Below are 17,305 nucleotides of genomic sequence, written 5' to 3' on the forward strand. Positions count from 1 at the left end.
GTATTACTTATGAACTTTAAAAAAAGGACACTCATAAATTAGAAAGCAGAATCAGTTAGCAGAATGGACCCTACAATTGTGCTTCAATAAAACACAAATAAAATATATAAAGCGGGGGCACAGAGGTGGCTCAGTCAATTCAACGTCCAACTTGAGCTCAGGTCATGATCTCACAGTTCATGAGTTCAAGCCCCATGTCAGGCTCTGTGCTGACCGCTCAGAGCCTGGAGCCTGCTTCAGATTCTGTGTCTCCTTCTCTCTCTGATCCTCCCCAGCTCACTCTCTGTCTCTCTCTCTCTCTCTCTCTCTCTCAAGAATAAATAAACATTAAAAATATTAAAAAATATATATGTAAAGCAAATGTCCATGTTAATGAGAATTAGTTCCAAAGAGAGAGCTACAAATACACACAAAAAAAGACTGAAATAGGGTAAGAAACCACAGATCTAGAGAATACATGTTCTTGTATCCACAAAAAGAGTAATTTTCTAGGCAACCATAAATGATCAAAATTGACTTTTTAAAAATGTTTAAAAGTCTGGGTTGATGAAAAATCACGGAAGAAATTGAAACATTTGTCAATGAATTGCCCCCCCCCCCAACTCCAAAAAGAAACCAAGTGGAGATATTTGCGGGCATTATCAGAGCTTTTACTCCAAACCACATCACCAACATGAATCCACCATGATGTCACGTTTCCAATTGACAACAAAGACTGTTTACCTCTCATAATATCAGCCTCTTCTGCATCAAGTTGCTTAAACTTAGCCTACCCTTGGTCTCCTTCTATTGAACAAAAAGGACAGACCCTGTTCACTGATGTCCCTCTGTAAGAACAATCATTGGAACCTAATTATCTCCCCTTCCCCACATTTTTTAAACTTAGATGGTGTTTTTACTATCATGATAGTTTGGGCAGAAAGGCAAGGTGCCTGGAGGAGACTAGTTTTCGCGGAGAGGCGGACGGAGGCCTGGGGAGGTCGGCAGAAGAGGAGAAGGTGCCCGGTGCCACCACTTGGGGGGCAAACGGGGAGGGGCGGGGTCCTCTCCTTCCAGAAGCCAAGAGCGATCGAGGGGCTGTGACACCGGGGAAAGCCATGTGTGTGCACCTGTCCCGGGCATTCGTATCCAGGCCCTCGGCGGCCAACGCCTCTCTCTCATTAATTACCCCCCGGTACTGTCTTTGCCAAACCCACGGCTCAGGGTCCCAGGAAGTACTCGGAATCTACGGAAACACGGGTGGCCTGCAGCTGGGGCCCAAGCACGAGGCCGTGTGCACTGCGCAAGCCTTCCTCTGCCAGATGAGAAGCAAAGGGAGTTTTTAGACAATTATTAGAGCAATCGTAATGATGACCTAGGAGAGCACGGGGAGTCAGGTGGGCCGAGTCCTGGGTGAGATGTGGGAGCCGCGGGGAGAGCAGAGAGGAGCAGGCGAGAGGCGCCTCCGGGGTGCACACATGCTTTGCCAGCACTTTGTTGTTGTTTTTTTAAACACTCCTCCTAAATGACTCTGGATTTGTGTTTTTCATTCAGACTGGATGTGCTGAGGCATTTTCATTTTGCTTCATCTCCCTCCCACCCTACCTTCCCAGCAAATTCCGTCCCGGCACTGTTGATTTCTGTCTTGCGACCATTATGGAAATCTGGCTTCATTTCTTCTCCTAATTTATGATCTTGTTAACATGCCCGCATACCAGATGGTCCCGTTCTTCAGGTTGCGAGTTAATGAGATAAACAAAAACTGCTGTAAGAAGCAAATAGGGGGAGTTGTTTTATTTTTTTTTCCCTTGAATGGGCCTCTCTTGGTTCCTCCAAATGTGCTTTGGAGGCCCTGTCAGTGCTCCCTGTGATTCTGAGCAGATGAACGGCTCTCAGTGACAATTAGGTGGCCACCGAGAGGGGAGCTATTCCTTCCTTGTGACGCCCGGTGCCCTGGAATTCTGTCCCAGGAAGAGACAGGGCCCAGAACATCACTAGCCACCTGAGTCTGCCACAGCGCTTGAACCACCCTGTCCTATGTCCTTCCTTCCGTGGTATTATTTGCTCACCCCCATCACCACACTTAACACATCGCACTGTGATTGTTTATTGCTCTTTCTGCCTCCTCCATCGTCAGCTCCCTGGGGCCACAGACTGTGCCTTTCTCCTCCGAACCCAGAATGCCCAGCACGAGGCCAAACACCTCGTTGGCGGATATTCAACACATAATTATGAAACATCTCCACTCTGAATATGCAAAGTGCTGCTAAAAAAAAGAACACTGGGGTGAATGAATAAATACTCACCACGAAGCTGCAGGACCCGCAGAATCAATGAGATGGGCTGGGTGGGGGGCTGTGCCGCATGATGTTTAAGGAACTTTTTTGTGCCAGGAGAGATACCACCCGAGGGGAGACCATAATTAGACACATGGAGGTAGAATTTTCCATTAGTCTTCATCTGCCCTTACCTTGAGGGCCCATATCTCATACGTTGCTTGTCTTTATCAGCTGCCCTCAGACAACCTATCAAGATAGCTCTCCAACACCAGGTACGGAAGGGGTGGGGGAGAAAGAGGCAAGCTGGCATTACTGAGTTAGTGCTGGTAGACCAAGTCACCCAGTGCCATTGGTGTCTACCTCAGGGGCCACATCCGGTACCATCTGCTTTTGTAAATAAAGTTTTATGAGAACATGACACCACCATTTGCTAACATGCTGTCTATGGTTGCATTCCAGCCACAATGGCAAAGTTGTATCCTTGTGACAGAACCGTACAGCCTACGCAGCCTACAATGTTTACTCTTTGTACAGAAAGGAGTTTCCTGAGCCTGAATCCAGGGAGAACACAGGAAGCCCTGTGCATGCGCATGCCCAAGCTTACATACGCAAAGGTGGACCCTCACCTTGTCCACCATCGAGACACACCGAGAGCCATGGCAGCAGATGAATGAATGAATGAATGAATGAACAAATGAATGAACGAATGAGTGAAATGAGAAATGGAGCTCCCCATTGTAGTGAGATTTTTTTCCCTCCTCCCTCGGGCATCTAGAGGATATGACGATCACCGGGCGATGAAAGCCTGTGTGTTAGGACAGAAAGTAGATGTCCGCTGTTTTTCTCCCTGGCTTATCATATGAATCATAATCGGTATACCCAGGACGTGTGGTTGGGAGGACGGGGCAAGCAGAGAGCCGGGCGTCTATTGTTTGTCAGACTCCCACCGACCCAGCCACCTACCCGGGAGATATTGTCACCGCATAGATGGCAGGAATGAAAAGCAGCCCTGGCACTAGTTCACTCCCAGGATTAGGCTGAGCCAGAAGAACGGGCTGATAGAATTCCAAAGAATAGGGTTAGCCTCAAGCAGAGCGTACTAATGCCCTTGACTCTTTCTAAGACGGGAAACATTTCAATTTAGAGCTTTGCTAATTCCAGGACCCTCTTGTAAATCTCCTGTCTGGTCTGCCAGTCTCTTTTGTATTTCAGCTTGGAATAAAATTAGCTTGCATTGCCCCTCCCGAGAACCTGGAGTCTACTCTTAGGGATATGATCCTTCCTGATAGCAAGGCACTAATGATCACCCACCTTCAGGCCAGCTAACTCAAGGGTCATAAAATACCTCTCAGAGAACGTAAGAGGCCCAACCAAATGTTTCCCCAAGTTGCTTTAAGAGGCAAAACTGGTTCAGATCTCATTCGGACTAAAGGGCAAAAGACTATATCATCAGATCAGTTTTTGTTCCTATCGGGGGTTATTGACACTGAAGACCCCAGACCGTTATAAGATTGGAGGAAGAGGACTGTGTTTCTAGTGGAGAAAAGTTTTCCTGACTTTAGTTTTGCCCAAAACCAGCCCTGTGAGCCCTCAGCTGTCTGGACAAATAACTAGACTTCACACAGAGCAGAATGGGGTCCAAGGACTTGCCTTGAAGAAGTCTCTGTGCTATGTTTAGTCAAGAATTATTGGTAAGACAGTGGTCGGAATCACTGCATTTACTAGTGGGGAGCGCCCTCCAACACCACCTTGTTCAACGTCCTCCTACGACAGATACATAAACTAAAACTCAAAGAGGTAAGATGGTGCCTACAGCCAAGAGTAGAATTCCCAATTCCTAAGCCAACCTATTTGACAATTTGCCACACTGCCTCTTTATATTGCTAAGGACACTTCCAACTTGAGAAGCCCAACTCAAGCTGGACCACAGCCACAAAAAAGGGTATGAATGTAGGGACTCATTTTACTGAAAACGCTTGGGGTACTGGACTTCAGGCATGGCTGGATCCAGGTGTACAGATGATGTCATCAGTAATCGAGCCCTGACCATCTCTCTGTTCTGCTTTGCTCTGGGCTGGCTTTGTTCTCAGATAGGTTCCTTAACATCCTTCCAGATTAGTGCTTCCTGCAGAAAGAGAGTGCAGTCTGTCCAGTGATGCATTCAGAAGTCCCAGGGCCAATGCCCATTGGTACTGATCAGCCTCACTTGATTACGTGCCCATCCCTGCAGCTAGGGGTGGGGGGAAGAGAGACTCATGTCCACTCCTTAAGCTGCATGGACAGAGACTGGGAAATGGGTGGGTCCTCAAAGAAAACTCAGGGTACTGCTCCCTTCCAGAGGAAGAGAGGGCAGGTGCTGGGAAGCAAACTCAACCAGGACCCAGGCAGCAAGCTCCCTGCCGCGTCCGTGTCTGAAGCTGCCTCCTGCGGGGTGTGTCCACCCACCTGGGTTGGATCCTTCCCACTCTGGTATTTTTCTTGCTCATTCTTGGCTCGCTGAGCTGTCTCTCCGTGCTTTCTGCATCTCCCACTCATGCCAGGGTAACTGAACGTTCCGTCAGCCTGAGTTGTATACCCCTTCATTGATTCCCTAAATTGTTAATTCCCTTTTGGGAGAAGTCTGCCCCGGACCACCTGTTAGCCTCTTGGCCACAGTGCTTTTCAGAACCCTGACTTTTCGGGAAAATTTTCTATTCATGCCTGCTGTTACTCTTTTTCCTTTCTTTCTCTCACCCTGATTACTGAGTCCTTTCCTCCATTTAAACTATTTTTCACGAATCTCTGCATAAAATCAACTGAGTTTCTGAAGTGCCCTTATCCATCATGACTGAAAATGAAATCTCCCTGGAGTATATAGATTTGGTCTTATTTGCATATAATAATAACATAGGGTGGGCCTTAAATACAGTTTCTGTTATGTGATCTGGTACGTTCTAGTTTGGGTCTCATTTGCTCTTCACATTAATCCTGTAAAGAAGGCAATGGCCCCATTTGTCAAATGAGAAAAAAAGAAAAACAACAACAAACAATAAAAAAAAAAAAAACCCTGCTTAGGAAGCTTAAATGTGCAGAAGGGAAGGTGCAAGAAAGAAAGGAAGCAGGCTAGGAGCTGGGAAGCGGCAAGTCCAGGACAACACCAAGATCCATTCCTGTTTCAAACACACAGATCAGCCCCTAAATCAGCTCAACTAGACTGTGGTTCTCAAACCGGGACCATTTTACCCACCAGGGGACATCAGCAATGCCTGGAGACATTTCTTTCTTTCTTTCTTTCTTTCTTTCTTTCTTTCTTTCTTTCTTTCTTTCTTTCTTTCTTTCTTTCTTTTGAATGTTTATTTATTTTTGAGAGAGACAGAGAGACAGAGCACAAGCAGGGCTAGGGCAGAGAGAGAGGGAGACACAGAATCAAAGCAGGCTCCAGGCTCCGAGCTGTCAGCACAGAGCCCGATGTGGGGCTCAAACTCACGAGCCACGAGATCATGACCTGAGTTGAAGAGGGACGCTCATCTGCCCCTGCCTGGAGACATTCTGATGACCCAAGAGGGGGAAGGATGTCAGTTTACTGGCAGGAGAAATCAGAGATGCTGTCAGACGTCCTCTAGCACACAGCACGGTGTCACCCGCCTGTCCGGCCCCATACACAACTAATGATGTGGCCTCCAAATGTCAGGAGTGCCAAGCTAAGGAGCCATGGCTCCGGAGAATCCGAAGAGAAGCGTTTCTATCCGCAGCGTCTAAGGGTTTTCCCTTCTGTCCTCAGCCGTGTGCAAACTGAATCAGTGGTTATGAAAGGGTTGGAACGTACACAAGCGGGGGCCAACGGACACCTGGTCCCGCCGTCCGTTCTGTTGATCCCACGGCCAGAGCGTGCCCCTGCTGTGCCCTGTGCTCCCAGTTACTGAGCAGAGAGACGGAGTCGATGCCCAGCTGTAGCGCCGTGGGGTCCCCGAGAGACGGGGGCCGGGGGGGGGCGGCAGGTGACAGGAGGGGAGCAGACACGGAGAGGAGGAGCAGGGGAGAGTGGGGCGGGCGTCCGGACTTGGCCGGCAAGAAGACAGCATCGTGGGTCACGGAGGAGAGAGAATGGGGCCCCCCTGCCACCTCTATGAGCTTCAGGGAGTGCGATTTTAATGGGAGTCTAATTAAGTCAGGGGCAGCCCCCATTCTTCAACCTCTGCTCACACGGCTACACACTGGAGAGCCTCCACACCAGTGGTGATCCCAGATCCGTGTTCACTGCAGACGGGAGGCGGGGAGGGGGGGGGCAGCCGGCTCCCTTCCGGCCCCTGTGCTGCTTCCCCCAGGTTGTGCGCGGTTAGCAGGGGAGCGTGGGGCGGGCGTGCAAGGGGAGGTGTCCACGGGCGAGTGTGTGTGGGGCCGAGAAGCCGAGGACGTTCATCCACAGGAGTATTTCAGGTCCCATGACCTCATCCGTCCGGCTGAGGCCCAGTGAAAAGAAAGGGCCTTGCTGGTGGCCCTGTGACACGGGCAGCTAACTATGCCGGGCCCTTCCGGGAGGCGCAGGATGAGTATAGATCCAGGACTCCATCAGGCCTCACGCTGGATCCCAGCCCGTGAGCACAAAGGAGGAAGGGGGTCCCCTAGGGCCCTGGGCTCCTCTGGGGTCCCGTCAGCTCAGCACCATGGCCTTGCTGTTAGGGGAGACTCTCCCCAGCATCAGGGTTAGTCCAGAAAAGAACTAAGAGAGCAGCCAGGGCCGTGGGGGTCTGGGGCGGTGCAGGCCAGGCCCTGTGACCCACGGACCAACCATTGCCTGCAGAATGAACCGGCGGCACTTTGGTGGAGTAATGGCCATGTGTGCGGATTCCTCCAGGAGCTGGGCGCGGTGAGGGAGAGGACTTTGCGTAAGTGGAGCCCAGGCAGCGTCCCCTTTGACTGGGGTGTGGGGAGCAATGGGAGGAAGTGCCCGCGAGCCCATCGGCAGGCACTGAAATGCCAAGTCAAAGATCAGCATTCTGTTTTGTGTGATTCAAGGGAAACTGTTGCAGGTTGTGAGAAGTGAGGTGTGATGGGCCAGATGGGAGATGCGTGGGGAGGCGGGGGGCCTGTCTGGAGCTTCCTGTCCTTCTTAGGGCTTTCCAAGAGGCCCAACGCAGGAGGGATGAGAGTATCGGGTGCTGAAAGACCACGTACGGGTTCCAGAACACTCCCCTCCTTATTTGATCAGGGTCCAGTTGTACCAATAGCTACAGTGCATTAGGTTGAATGGACCCTGACCCTGACTCATAAAAACCAAGACTATAATTGGGGCACCTGTGGACGGTTCCGTCGGTTGAGCATCTGACTTCGGCTCAGGTCATGATCTCATGGTCCATGGGTTCGAGCCTCACGTTGGGCTCTGCCAACAGCTCAGAGCCTGGAACCTGCTTTGGATTCTGTCTCTCTCTCCCGCTCTGTTCCTCTCTCCCTCTCTCTCTCTCTCCCCCCCTCCCCTGCTTGTGCTCTCTCTCAAATGTATATAAATAAACACTTTTTAAAAATGACTGCATTGACAGTCTGGGCGAAACCCTCAACGGTGGTCTGGCTTAGGAATCAGAAAGACTTTGGGGTTAAGCCTCTAGCAGGTGTGTTCAAAAGACAGCTGTCATCCCTAAAATCAGGCAGTTGCAGGTAAATGCATGTGGGCATCTAGCACAGAGCACTGTGCATGGCGAGGGCTCAGGAAATGCTTGTGTCTTCTCTCCACCCCAGTCCCTCGTGCAACACACCACTCCGTGTATCAGGCCTTGGTGTCCCTTCACCAATGATGGATCGAAGCCCAGTGTCCCATAGGCACCCACCCTCCCGAACGCAGATGCCAGCTCAGGGCCTTGACATTCAGAGCACCCACAGGTTTCTCACCCATCCTTCTCCCTCTCTTCCTTTGCATCTTCATATTTTTTAAAATATTTTTTAATGTTTATTTAGGAGAGAGAGAGACAGAGCATGAGTGGGGGAGGAGCAGAGAGAGATAGACAGAAAGAATCCAAAGCAGGCTCCAGGCTCTGAGCTGTCGGCAGAGCCTGACGCGGGGCTCGAACCCACAAACCACGAGATCATGCCCTGAGCCGACATTGGGCACTTGAAGTTCCGAGCCACCCAGGTGCCCCCTTTCTTTTGCATCTTCATTAGCAACACGCGGTGAACTTCCTTCTCACCCTGCCAAGCCTCCCAGAGACACCAACCTCCACCACAGAATTCTGTTGCTGCCAGGAAGGGAACAGACACCTGGGGCAAGTGTTCTCCCCAAAACACTGATCCTCATTCAACTTTTCCATGAATATCAGATACGTTCAGAAGGCTTTGGTTGGTGACGGCCCTGAGTTCAGGGGACCTCCCTCATCCATCCAGTAGGGTCAGCTCTTGCTCACTGTGGCTGCTTGGTTCCTTCTGGAAGGAGACAAAGCATCTGCTACGTGCTAGGCACCCCCCCTTTCATGCACACACACTTTCCATCTGCCCCAAACCGTGTGCTTCAAGAGAAACCGCAGCCTCTTCACCTGGGATCCATCAGTGGGGGGGAGGGTGGGGGAGGCACAGGGTTCCCACATAGGTAGGCACAGAGTCAGGAAGGACAGGTTAGGGCTCCAAGCCCCTGGGCTCTGCCCCCCAACCCAACACAGCTGACAAGTTCAGGAGTCCTCAGGAGCCCTGGCCTCGGGGCTCCCGTCAGATGGAACAGAAAAGGAAATCATGCTTCGACTACACAGACAAAAAGTTATTTTAAACCATTTCCTGTACTGAATTCTGTTCCTTGTATTTTTTTTTTCCTACTTGTTCTTTTTTTTTCTTTCTTTTTGAGTCTAATTTCTCATTTGAGTAAAACTATTGTGCCAGAGAGGTAGTGATTAAATCTGATGATTGGGAGAAATACCAATTAAGTCGGGCTGGGCGAGCATCATTCACACACGAATTGGAGAGGGGGGCTGGGCCACGGGCTGTCTCGGCCCCATGGGCTCACAGTCCATGTGCTGGACAGGACTGGGGACTTCATTCCCCTCATTGACAAATAGGGGTGGGAGCAGAGGGGTTCTCTTCCCCCCCTGCCTCCCATCAGTTGCCACATTCCACCCTCTCCCCACTCTCTGGACCCCCCACCCCCACCCCTGATCCTATTTCCCACCTTGCTCTGTGTGTTGTTTAGTGCCGTCGCCCAGACCCTGCCCCACAGTGGCTCACTGTCCAGACCTAACCATCAGTGTCCTGTCTGCTTCCGAAATCACCATCACTTGTCAGCTTGGGCTGTAGGTAAAGGCACCACTTGCACACCCACAGAACTTCCAGTAAACCGGGAGCTTCCGCAGGTGACAGGGAAATAGAGTTTCTCCAAGTGTGATCTCTGGAACTCTCGCATTCGGATCCCCAGGGGCAATTGCTTAGAATAACTGGGAGCTTAGCTGGAATGAAATGAAGGTGTCAGAGAGTTGAGGAAAGATAGGGCTGGAAAGTCAGGTTGGGGCACTGGGGTTGGGGGGAGCTCTCAGATGCCAGGCTGAGGGGCTTACACTTATTTTGGTAGAATTAGGGACTCGTGGGAGGATAAGATTCTGATGATTCGTGGGTTCGAGCCCAATTCTGATGTGGGCTTTTCCCCTGATGCCACCTGGGTGTCCTACATTTCAACTCAATTCTGACATTGTTTTCCCAGAGATAGCTTCCCATCCTGAAGGTCAAGGGCTCAGTCCTACAAGACTTCACCTCATATGCTGCAGATGCCAATCCCAAACCCGGGTTGTCACCTGGGCTGCTGACCACCTGGCTATAGATTGGAGGTTCCACCCACCCCTTCTTTGGGTTCAATTCATTTACTAGGACAGCTCAGAACTCAGAGAAATACCTTGCTTCGTAGATTACCAGTTTACTCTAAACAAATGTAACTCAGAAAGAGGGGGATGAGAGAGGGGCATGGGGCAGAGTTTAGGGGAAGTGTCTAGAGCTTCCACGCCCTCTCCCCCAACTGCTACTCAACCAGCACCTGTGTTCCCCAACCCAGAAGCTCTGGAACCTTGTTTTTTGGGGTTTCTGTGGAAGCTTCATCACAAATAGGCACAATTAATTACATCATTGGCCACTGGTAACTGAACTCAATTTCTAGCCTCTCTGTCCCTCCCCAGAGGTCAAAAGGTAGGAGCAAAAGTTCTCCAGGCAACCAGCCCCCATCCTTAGGTGTGGTCCCAAAGCTGCCTCATTAACATAACAAAAGACACCTTGACCAAGGTCAGGGTGTAGGACATTCCCAAGGTTTTAAGAGCTCTGTGCTAGAAACAGGAATGAAAACCAAATATATATTTCTTGTTCTATATCACCATTTCACAGAAGGATGCAGACAAGACTGAGCAGATGAGACTCTAACCAGCAGCGGTGTCAGGCAGAGTGTCCAGGGTAAGCCAGGACAGGCTAACAGCTGAGGGGCTTTCAGAACTCTTGGTTCTCAGGTTGATGTTTGGATCAAGTCTATCAAAACATCTGGAGTTGGGAGACAGTCATGAATATTGTTCAAAGCCAAATTGAGGACCATGGGTTGACAATGATTGAGTGACCAACCATCCTGAGTTTGCTCAGGAATGAGGCATTCCCTGGAACATGGGAAAGTCAGGACTAAAACCAGGAAAAGCCTGGGCAACATAGAATAATTTGGTCGCCCTGCCTCCAGTAGACTTTACAGAGCTCTGTCTGGGAAAAATCCAACCCCAGGATGAAAGTGTGTTGTCCATTGTCAAGTCTATCAGGTGCGTTAATCAAACAGCATGAGTCTCAGAACCAGAGAAAGCCAGACTCCACCACTCTTTAGCTATGTGACCCGGGGCAGGCTGACTTCTCCACCAAGCACTTCAGTACTTTTTCTCTCTCCTTTCTTCCCATCTTCCCTGGGGATCATAGATTGAGCTGTGGGTGGTTTTCTCCAGGACATGGGACCAAATGGAACACAAGTGCCCCAGAGGCCAAGAGAACTGGGGTCTCTTGACAGGTTGCCAGAGAAGGGTAGGGGCTGGGGGAGAAAGAGAGGAGAGGCCTTGCCTGCCAGGGTTAGAGCCAGCCTGAGGTTCCGCACTAAGCATGAATATATTCCATCTCCTTCCAATGCCGATTGGCAGATTTAGCAAAGAGGGGCCTTGTATCCAGGATCTTCCCTCAAGGCTCCCCTCAAGGCAGCTGCCTACCTCTCCATGCCCTAGATATGCCCCTGGCCTAAACATGTTGTATGAAGACTGCCAGATCACCAGGCCTCGGGGCCATCGTCCACTGTTCCTAACAGTCACGGCCACCATACCACTCCTCCAAGGATTAAGTGAGCATGTGTGTTTGGTTTGCATGCTCTCCATCCCTTTAGTTTTAAACCATCAGAGGTTGCTTTATCCATGAAATGTGTAACAGTTGTGCCTTTCTGGCACCAGTCCAGACTTTTAAATCACACAGTTAAGGCTGAGAGAAGGAAGTGTCAATTATTAAGGGAGGCAGCATCTGGAGAATTCTCAAAGACCTTTCCTAGGGCCCCTCTTTCTTATCTGGTCCACGCCCCAATGAAGCCAGGAGAGGCCTGAAGCTGCAACTGAAAATCCACCTATTCATGTGTCCATCCATCCATCCATCTATCTGTCCATTCATCCATTTGTCCATTCATCCATCCATCCATCCATCTGTCCATTCATCCATTTGTCCATCTGTTCATCCATCCATCTTCCCATCCATTCATCCCTCCCTCCCTCCATCCATCCATTTATCCATCATCCATCTTCTCAATCATCTGTCTATTCATCCATTAGTCAATCCATCCATCTTCCCATCTACCCTCCTTCCCTCCCTTCATCCATCCATTTATCCATCCATTCATCCATCTTTCCATTCATCTGTCTATCCATCCATCAATCAATCCGTTCATCTTCCCATCCATCCATCTTCCTATTCATTCATCTACCGTCTGTCCATCTGTCCATCTATTCATCCATCTATTCCACAACTATGTATTGATGACCTTCTATGTACCAGAAGGGATCTGGTGCCTGCTGTTCTGGTACTTCCAGTCAACTTGCAACAAAACTTAAGATTCTCCAGGTGTAATCTCCCAGGAACTGACATACCTTCTCTATGTGCCAAGCAGGGGTGTCTAACCTAATGAGATTTTCAGACCCACAGGAGGGCACCCCTTCTCTTACTACTATTTTTATCCCAACCAACCTTCTGATACCTACACTCCTCTAACACCCTTCATTATGGATGAGACTTAAAAACAAGATCTCTAAGAGTTACTGTCTTGATTTGGATTTTCAGTAGAGTAAAATTAACAGAAATTGCCCTAGTCCCAGGGACTTGTAAACTAGAATGGCTACAGGGCCAGCCATAGGCTGAAATGAAGTGGGACAGGTGAAAACAATACAAGCTGGTAAGGACTGTGGCAAACTGGATACCATGGTCCCATTTAAAGGAGCCAGCCAGTTATAATAATATAATGCAGATCTTATGGGACTCTGTCTTTTCATTCTTCAAGAGAGGTCAGGAATCCAGGTTTTGTATGTAATTTTTTAGTTTTTTAAACAATAAAGACCAGGGGCACCTGGCTGGTTCAGTTCGTGGAGCATGGGGCTCTTGATCTTCTACTTGTGAGTTTGAGCCCAATGTTGGGCATGGAGCCTACTTAAAAAGAATAAACACATAAAAATTTAAAACAGTGAAGACAAAAGAAATACCTATGAGCGTAAGATGCAGTATGCAGGCCACCTCCCATAACTATGGGCACTAAGTCACAGATTCTAGCACGGTGGAAACCCAGAACCCCTGTCTTAGGCCAGACCCATTTAGATCCTCTCCTCAGGACCAATTCTGATAGTGGATGCCCTGAGGACTTGACCTGGAGAGAGGAGAAAAGAGGGGAGCATCATAGCCAAGGGAAATGGATGAAGAAAAAGTAAACTGCACTCATGGGAGACCAACCTGGCTCATGTTCTGAGATTGCTTCTAGAAATCCTTAATTCTTGTATCTCAGCTGTCATTTTCAAGTGTTCTGATTTTTCACAAAGCCTGGGTGGTGAAAGGAGAGGTCTGATTTATGAGTTAAAATAATCACTTTGGCTGTTTTGAAGAGAAAGGCAGGCTGGGGCACATCCATGTGAAAACAAAACAATTGCTGAATTGGCTACTTCAGTGGTTCAAGGAAGAGCCAATAGCTATGGCTAACGTGCATCAGCCAAGGACACTGGGACAATGTGTGGACACAGAAGACTTCCCAGATATTTTGGGCTGCTGATCTTGAATGCGACAGCGAGTTAGTCAAATCACTGGGGAAATGCCCCTTTAGGAATCAATCACACCTTATCAAATATTTGTCCTAACTCTTTCCCTTGACCCTGAAGTTGCCACAAATTGTCACCAGCTGTGTTCCCCACAATCTTGAGCTCTCCAGCTCATCAAACTTTTCGCTCCTCATAAGATCTTCCCTGCAGCCACTTAATTTTCTATTTCCTTCTTTCCATGGGGCCTGCCTCCTCACCTTCTTCCCACTTGTGTTTCTCACTACCAAGCTCAGACACCTTCTCCCCTTCAGGGCCACATAGCAATACCTTTGAGTGTTGTTAAAGCCCATTTCTACATTGGGCACACCTGCTCCAGACTGGATGTCAAGAAACAGATGTTGTTTATTACTTTATATGTTAATCCCCAGCTCCCAGAAAATGCTTAATAAACATAGTGCTTGCAGAAGGAAGGGAAGAAAGGAATGTGGATGACAGGTGGGGCATTCTCACTAATTCTAGCCTAGGAGCTCACCACTCTCCTCTTCTTCTTCCTCTCCTACATGGGTAGAACCCACGAGTAGGTCATACCAGGGACACTGGAGGTCTCACACTAAATAGAGCATTGTCTTCTGTGATTAAAGCCCAGACCAAGGGGTAAGCCTTCCCTGAGCTGGTCCCCCATGTCCTGTCCCCGAACACACCCATGCCCTGTTTTTTCTCACCCTCAATTACAATCAGTTAGAGAAGGAGAAATGGAAGAAAGGAAAGAAAAGTAAAATAAGAGGAAAGGGGGAGGGATGAGGGAACGAGAAGGGACTGGACTGTGGGGCCAGACAAACCTGGGCTGGAACTCCAGCTGAACCACGTAGTGCCATGTGTGACTTTGGAGGAGCTACTTTACCTCTCTGTGCCTGTATCCTCACATTTATGAAAGATCTTTATAAAAAAGATCATCAGCAAGGTCATGGATCTCAAGGGCTGAGCACAGAGCTTGGCGTGGTCACTCAATACATGATTGTGGTGTTTTCTCCAATGTCATGATTGTTCTCAAGGGGAGGAGGGGAAGGAGGAGACAGATGCTGTAGCCACACTGTCCCTCTGTCAGTCTGTCCTGCGGGCCCCTGAGCAATGACACAGGGGCTGGCTTCCCTGAGGATGCATAATTAACATACAGCAGCCCTTGCAGGAAGGGATCTCAGATCATGACTCAACTACCCGGCTTTATAGGTGAGGAAACTGAGGCACAGAGGTGAACTGACCTGCCAAGTTTCCATGATGGTGTCAGGTGGAGACCCCCAGCCCTGGACACATTTTATGCCACACTTTCCCTGGTTTTGGTTTACTCAAAAGGCCAACTCTCCTCTCATGCACAGCAAAGATACACCCATAGACAGCCACTGGTCCAGATATGTCCACATATATTTATGTCCATATAACCATTGGGTATATTCAATATGGTAGCCATAAGCACATGTGGCGATTTAAATTGATTCACATGAAACAAAATTAAAATGTCATTTCCTGAGTGCTACCATCTGCATTTTAAGTATTCAGTAGCTACACGTGGCTAGTGGTTACTATTTTGGAATTTCCATCCTCTCAGAAAGTTCTACTGGATGGACACAACTGGACTATAGATCGTACTCAACACAGTTATACAACTGGCCGTGGTCACATGGCTTGTTAGTGGTGAGCCAAGACTCCACTCGAGTCTGTTTGACTACCAAGGTCAGGTACTTAACTACTAATCTCTACTGCTTCCAATGAATGGGTAGAAAGAGTATAAACTGGAAGGTTGCAATGGAGCCAACCAAACAGATGCTATTTTCAAGACGGCATGGACAATTAAAGGGCTTAAAACCAGTGACAGGAATTAATGGGGCTTGTTTTGTGCTAGAAGAGAAGAACAAGAATACCAAGGGGTGATTTAATCCCCTCTCTGGGAACAAGACAGCCATTCGGGCAATAGCCCTTGGTAGCTGCCAAGGACCAGAGGAGGGAAAAGGCATGGGGCAGAGAGACTGCAGGTGGTCACAAGATGGTCTTCCTGAGCACTGAGCAATGGAGGAGACATGCAGCAAGGGGACAGCTGCAATCTAGAGATAGTCCAAGAATAAGAGCCTCATGTCACACACCTGTCATAGTCCTGGTGGTGCCCTGCTGACAGGGGATAAGGCAAAAGGGATCTCTTTCCTCACCTCATGGCAGAAAGGAAGGGCAGGAGACTTCTTGGGATGGGTTTGGGCACAGAACCAGGACTCATGATATTTAATTGCTGAGTTTCAGGTTCTGGTCTTTGGGGGTGACCATGGTTTAGGGGTAGATGGGTGCCTGGGACGCTGGACCACCTTTGTTCAACCATTTCCTTTTAGTTTTGTTTTTCCTTCAGGGAAAGATGCTATTGAAACATACCTGAGTTTCCCTCTGTAAGAGCTGCAGGGGTCTAGAGGTCCCCTAGCCAGTGCCCTCATATTATACACGAAGAAACTGAGACCCAGAGAGGTTAACTGACTTGTCCAAGAGCACTCAGCTAGTTGAATGCAAGGCTGGGGTTAGATCCTGAGGCTGGCAGCATGGAGGCTTTTCTGGCAGTTCTCAGCACACAGGGGTGGCATCCTTTGCCTAGGATCCAGTGCTGGGAACTTAGTCACCAAATGTCACTTCAACAAAGCAAAAACAGGCTCCTGTGTGTTCATTTTCAATCCCTGGATTTATCCAGCAGGGCTGGAGAGTGGAGGTGGGGCTGGGGGCCTTTGATCTTGATGTCACTGAGATTCTTGACAAATGGGGCCCATTGTTTCCCCCCACCCTTCGCCCTGCCATCCCCCCCCCATTGTTCCCATTTGCCAGCCTGACAGTCAAATCTCCTGGCCTCATTATCTTTGTGGTCACTGCCTACTTCTTTCCTCCCCTCAGAGCCCAGCCTCTGAGACCCTTCTGAAAAACCCTCTGAGGTTCCTTAGACCTTTTCTGCCCTTGGAGATGTAATAAGATTTTGTATCTTGTTGTCGTTGTCAAAAATGTAACACACATGAATGGATTTTATTTGATGATGTTTATCAATGGACACTTGCTCTCTGTACCCCTTGCTCTGTTGTGTGCAGGACTGTACGCCGATGTAGCCAGCCCTTATCTGCCTTTCTGTGTATCCATGTGCTCTGTCAGTCTCTCTCTGTACCCCTTCCGTACGTACAAGTGTGTTCATGTGTATGCTCTCTGCAGCCTTCTGATCTCTGTCTCTCTGTGTATTTAACCTTGTACTAATGTTCTCAATGTAATAAAAACAGAACCAAACAAACACAACACCTTCTGGAGATTTTTAAACCTAGGGAGATATGCTCACTTATCTGGGATGGATTCATGAGTTATTATTACCGAAAGGCAGTGGGTTGGAGAAAACTTCTCAGTGACCTTGAAACGGCCATGAGCCTCTTGGCCTTTCGCCCAAGGTCGGCAGGTAAGATGGAGTGGAAGTGCTTTCCACTCGAAATCTCAAAGCACAGAGCAGAAACAAGGTGGCTCTTGGCATATCACGTCTCCTGGGACCAGTGGGAGCTCCATGGCCCCCAGTCTTTGGTAGAACTTCTAAAACATTCTGCAAAATTTCACCTTGAGAAATGTTCTTCCATCATGAAGAAGAGGCTATCCATCGCCCCTGCTCTGACCTCCTGTCCCTGGTTATAGAAGCCCGAGGAACTTCATTCATTTAAGAGAGACTTGTCCCAAGGTTTTGATATGGTGTTAAGGAATGAAATCGGCTTCCCTGGTCTTGGTCCGCCAGTGGTTGAAGTAGTCCCTACGGGCATCCTTATGTCTACC

The 17,305-nt window shown here is 49.0% G+C and overlaps 1 protein-coding gene and 1 long non-coding RNA gene across 2 annotated transcripts in view; both read left to right on the top strand.

Annotated features, from left to right (window-relative positions):
• SHISA6 (shisa family member 6) overlaps window positions 1-17,305 on the top strand; it is a gene marked incomplete at its 5' end in the record, with an annotated part of 279,326 nt that overhangs the window by 213,051 nt on the left and 48,970 nt on the right. The window lies entirely within an intron of this gene.
• Window positions 6,149-8,755, top strand: LOC115282842. Its single transcript, XR_003904767.1, has 3 exons — window positions 6,149-6,235; window positions 7,039-7,123; window positions 8,391-8,755. It is a non-coding gene; the product is annotated as an uncharacterized LOC115282842 (long non-coding RNA).

The sequence above is a fragment of the Suricata suricatta genome, chromosome 17 (assembly GCF_006229205.1).
Source record: "Suricata suricatta isolate VVHF042 chromosome 17, meerkat_22Aug2017_6uvM2_HiC, whole genome shotgun sequence".
Classification (NCBI taxonomy): domain Eukaryota; kingdom Metazoa; phylum Chordata; class Mammalia; order Carnivora; family Herpestidae; genus Suricata; species Suricata suricatta.